Below are 6,000 nucleotides of genomic sequence, written 5' to 3'. Positions count from 1 at the left end.
AGCTACTGTACAGACTGTTTTCCTCAGATCAGGATGACCGATGAATCAGAAACAACAGTGCATCCTGGAACACTGTGGGTTCACCTCTTGTAATGCAGTCCTATGACCTATATGAGGCAGAGAGACAGTCATCATTGACACGAATGTCCTCTTTTGGCCAAAATCCCTTCCACACCCCAGAACAACAACAGCATGCAGAGCTAGACTGTCACTCATCTGCTCTGTACATACAGTAACACCTTGTTGCGTGACGGATCATGTGATCACACACACTTTGCCACAGAATCTGCCTCACAAAGATGATGCGATGCACATTAGGGCAGTCATGGCTCACAATGAGTTCAGTTATTGTGAGGCAGGTTGAGTGGCTGTTATTCTCCCGCAGGTAAAGCAGGCTCTGAGACAGGAAGTCCAATGATGGAGCATGTCTAAACAGCCACAATAAACTGTAATAAATCACTGTTTAGAATACTTGCAAAGATCGGCACAACATTAGAGCGTCTTCCTGGGCATAAGAGCATCAACCGGCCAAGCAGGAGGACGTGATTTCAGTCTCATCATAAACTGAAAATCACCGGAACACCGCAGATGCGCTAAATTCTTCCTCATCAGGTGTCGACAAGGTCGTGATGTCGCTGCAGTCTAATGAAGCAGGATGCAGAGAAAACTGTGTTGGCAGGTGATTCTGTAAGTGACCTGACTGACCTGTCATTCCTTTAGCAAACGCCATGTGTCGTAACGTAAACGACAGCTGTCAGCACTTGGTTAAATAGCTTGGTTAAATAAATGATTTAAATAAACAATTGTTACGTTGGTTAATGTTATCAATGTGGGTCTCGTTATGTGTCAAAACACGACCGCAATCCTTCAAGAGTTACACATATTTGCCGATGTTGCGCTTCAAATGCCCTTTGGCGTTTTAATTTGAAAGTCCGACGACTGGCCCCGCCCCCGGTTTCCTTTTTTCTTATTTCGTTTTGAAAGTGGAGAAAAGGAGAATGAGTAAATCAGTATATCGCAAATGTGTTTTACCGATTTACGGAAACGAAACACAGCATAAAAAGACGTTATTTAATTTTCATTTTACACATGAATAATGAATTGCACTTCATGCACGGACCCTGTTACCAGGTAATCGCGGCAGAGGTACAGACAAGGAGCAGGCAGGTATTATGAACAACGAGGATCAAGAATAGGATCAATATCAGAGGTACGCAAACACGGCAATGCTGGAAAGTAGTGAGTACACGCGACAATCTGGCAACTGGCTAGTGTGAGACCTGGAGCTTACAGTATATGCTGGAGAGTGATTACTGATTACAGACAGGTGTGCATGATGAGGACTGGCGATGACGTGAAACAGCTGTGATGTGAGCGGAGCAGAAAGTCCTTCAAAGTAAAACAGGAAACTTGACAAACTGTGACAATCAGTAATATTATTTTGGCCTGATGATGGTGCTGTAACACTGCACAGTATCACTTACTGGAGGGTGGAAGTGGCTCAAGAAACTGAAAAACACTAAATGATGTAGAACAGTGGAGTGTTTACTGTACGTCAGAAATTCCTGTGAATCAAAATTGTGAGAAGTTTTTTAATAGGGGATGTTAGAAGATTAATAATTTAAACATTTTAAAAGCAATCTTTTAGAGAAAGCCTTTAATATTAGTGAGAAAACTTTATTTTACATGTGACGTGCATCACAGTAATTGTATGTAAAATTGAACGTGATATGTGTTAAAAAATATCTACTGAGCAGTCCATATAATTTTCTGATGGCATCACCGGACCTTTTCAGGTATTTATTTCAAATATTGTACAAGCAATGTCCTTCATCTTCCTCGTCTTAGCCCTGAGCTAAGCTGAAAGATCTATGGAAAACGATTGAGCTCTTCTGCTTCTCTGACAACATCTATTAAACTGTGGAAGGGAACCACAGGTTTAAGAGAAACCATGCTGCATATACGCACAACAACACTGGTGTTATTTCAGTACCAGTGGTCTTTTTAAAATAACCTCTGTGAAACCATTTACCTCCCACCACTGGAATAGGTGTGAATGCAAACACAAAAAGTGAAACAACAATACAAAGTTGTTGTTTTAAATTGGGCTATTTTTTTGGAGTGTGCGCAAAACTAAGAATTCTGCGTCTGTCCATTTTCAGCTTAGTGTCAGATACTGTAGGCATCTTCACACTGAAAGCAGAAGTTCCACAGAGCTCCATCGAACACATTCACACACTCTCGCATGCACATCCTGCAACATTAGCTAGAAGCATCAAGTAAGAGAAGAACATCCTGTTTCTGCACACAAAGCAAGGTATGTAAATTTAAAAAAACAAATGTTTTATTAGCAAGAATGTGTTTTGTGATTAAACAGCCCACATATTTAATAAATATTAATACATATTTTTGAAATATTTAAACCACTGTTGTTACAATTATAACATGAATATCTATTTCACTAATAAAACTACTGATTGACTATTAACTAACATAGTTGGATACATGATGGATGTGTGAACTAAAAGTCACTGTTTCCATTCATTTCTGATTTTATTTTGTTGCCACTTCCTGTTCCAGTCATTGGTAAACTCATTAAGCTTTATTTCCGGTTCTAATTAACTCACCTGTATCCTATGCCAATCACGGCCCGCGGTAAGATTTCATACGGCCCGCAACTTCGGTCTTATCATGTATTATTTATGGCCCACTAGCACTGTCTAACAGTTATTGTCTCTCTGCCCCAGGGGAGAGACACCCCTCCGGGCACAGGCAGGCACCCCCGGAGGGACTCCCCCGGACAGGTCACCTAGGTCTCCACCCCCAAGGTCCGCCCCCCGCACACAGGCAGGGAGGCCCGCCTCCGCTCCCCGAAGACAGGCACACGCCAACCCTCAAAATGGCCCTACTCCGGCACAGGACCGCCGGTCTCAGCAGCCACTACACCCCCGCCGCAGGGGACCCATGCGGTCAGCCCAGAATCCACCAATCCCGTTGTCCCAGTTCCTTAGATAGGCAGGTACCCCCAACCGCCAGTCACCCCCCCACCACTGTGCCAGACATGACGCAGCACCTGAGCTCCACGCATCCTTACCTGGAAATGGAATCAATCAGGAGTATAGTTTTGGTCATTGATTTGATGAAGCAGACAATGTGTCTAAGGTGGTATAATCTAACAAGCTGTTCAGGTACTGAGTAATGCTTAATTTTTTTTTTAGTTTTCCAGTTCATAAGGATGATTTTCTTTGTGACACAGAGGGCAGAAAGAAGTGTGTGTGATGGGTTTGTCTCTAGATCAAGCCCACTTAGATCTCCTAGAAGACAAAGTGCAGGGGTCGCTGGGATTGGACAGCTTAACTGGGTTGACAGGTGTTCACATACTCTTTTGCCAAAATTGCTGCACAGGTGAATATGACCAGAATGCATGTAGGAATCTATCTGCTGTGTTATCTGTACAGTGAGGGCAAATATTTGAGTTTGTGAGACCCATTTGGAACATCCTTTGTCCTGTATAGTGAGTTCTATGAAGAATTTTATATTGTATTAGTTTGTCATTCTGGATAAATTAGAACATATATTATTCCAGAACGTGTAATTATTGGTGATGTTGAGATGAGCTTCCCATTTAGAGATCAGAAGGCTCACTGTCTGGTCTACATTGGAAATTAAGATATAGATTTTGGATACTGTCCTTTTCCCTCATATCAATAAATTGCTCTATTACTGGTGGCGGTTGCATGTGAATGGGAGTATTCTTACTTTTTGCATTAAGTATTGACTTTAGTGGTTGGTATTCTAAGAAATTGGCACTCGTGATTTCGTAGTGGGACACTAATTCTTCAAAAGAAGTAAACTTGTCTCTTGTGAAAACATGTTTCAGATGTGTTATACCTTTGATATGCCAAGTTGGAAAGTGAATTGCCTTTTTGTTTTGTATGATGTCTGGATTGTTCCAGAGAGGTGTGTTTTGGCAAAGAGTAAGCGAAGACCCATTAATTTTAAGAAACTCCCACCAGGCTTGCAGAGATGCTTTTATGCTAATGCTCCGGTAACAACTATGATGTTTGATTTTGGTGCTGATAAAGGGCAGATCTGCAACTTTAATATTTCCACAAAATGTTTGTTCAATGTCTATCCAGGAGGAGTCTGCTGGCATGGGCTTTATCCATTTGTCGACATGGTTCAGTCTATTGGCAAGAAAATAGTGGTGGAAGTTAGGTAGTTCTAGGCCGCCGCAGCGTCTGGATTTTTGAAGAGTTTTTAAACTAATTCGTGGTGGCTTGATTTTCCACAAAGACTGTGAGATGTAGGAGTCTAATGTCTTAAACCACGCCTGGGCTGGCTGAGTTGGAATCATTGAGAATTTATAATAATTTTTGGCAGGATCATCATTTTTATGGTGACAATTCTTCCCATAAGTGAAATGGGTAAGGACTGCCATCTTTTGAGGTTGGCTTCTACTGTTTTAATAATGGATTGTAGTTTAGATCAATAAGCTCTGATAGCCTAGACAACAATTCAATGCCCAAGTATTTAATGGAGTGTTCATATTGTTTGTTGACTGTCTACCTTTAATGAAGCCTGTTTGATCAGAGTGAATTATATATGGAGTGATTTTTTCTAATCTTCTAGCAAGTGCTTTACACACTATTTTCAGATCTACATTTATTAGTGAAATTGGTCTAAAACTTGATGGGAGTGTAGGGTCTTTTCCTGGTTTTTGGAGCAGGCTTACGATTGTTGGAGTTGGTATCATATCTCTCGCCGCCTGTCAACCCCATGGTTTGCTAGTGTGTGCCATGCGCCATGAGAATTGTAAACTGAACTAATGTACGATACAAACACATGATAGTAGCATGTGAGTAAGAAGGAGAAGTCCTTTGTGTTTTACAAACGTTTTCTCTTATTAATGCTAGGAGCATAACAAAGGTGCTCTGTCTTTTGTTTCCTTATTTATTTTAAGCAGGTTAAATAGGGTGTTTAAGGTTTTTGTTTGTTGTTATTTTGGGCATCACTCTCTTCCAAAGCCAATAAATGCTACCACGATATTCTGGTTTTGATTTGATTTCACTTGGGGTTGACTGGAGGAGAAGAGGACATTGCTCTGTTGCGTCTTCGCCCTAGACCGAGGCATAACACCAACTAACTTTACGGTAATGCATCTGAAAAAAGTATGATTTCCATATGCATAAGCAATTTCTAAAATTACAATTTTCTAGTTGAGTGTTTCCTCTATCATGGAACAAACTACCTCACTCTGCCCACTCAGCAAAGCCTCACTTGCCTTATTTAGAAAACTGTTGAAAACATACCGTTCCAATTTAATTCTGAGAAGTCGGAGAATGCAGACCTTAGTGTTGAAAAATGACAGGAGAATCAGAATACAAGAACTTGATTAACAAAATACCGGTTGAAGATTTAATGAAAAAAAGTTAGGATGGACTTTACTACCATTATCTTCTTTAGTGCATCAACACTCAGGTAACATAGCACATGCAAAAAGTTATTTATGTCACAATTTACTATGATTATAAAATAAATGGAATAAAAAAGTATTGAAATTGGATTATTTTCAGTTTCAGATTTTATGTATTTGTTTTGTTTGTTTTAAGTTAGAAATCTTCATTTAAGTTTCACTGTTACAAACTCCCGCCATCGATTCCGAACTAGCGAGCTTGAAAGAAACAGGGAACAGGAGAGGAGATGATGTGGAGGCGGAATGGTAATCCACACGCCCGCACCAAGGAGGGCTTCACCATTGCTCTCACAGCAGCTTGGGGGGACACGGGTTCTCACTGGGCGGAGGGATACGGCACTACGGCCCACGTGCACCGGCACACAGCGCTCCTAAAAATCCTTGGTTTAGCACTCAACCTTTACGCTTCCCTGGCCGCATCCGCTGAACAGCTCTCAGGGGAAAAGGGAAGAGGGAAGACCCCAAATGCACGACCCAATACACACAGGAAGTACTGTACAATAAACATAAATGATTTATTAAAC

The sequence above is a fragment of the Betta splendens genome, chromosome 16 (genome assembly GCF_900634795.4).
Source record: "Betta splendens chromosome 16, fBetSpl5.4, whole genome shotgun sequence".
Lineage (NCBI taxonomy): Eukaryota > Metazoa > Chordata > Actinopteri > Anabantiformes > Osphronemidae > Betta > Betta splendens.
Note: the sequence above shows the minus strand (reverse complement) of the source record.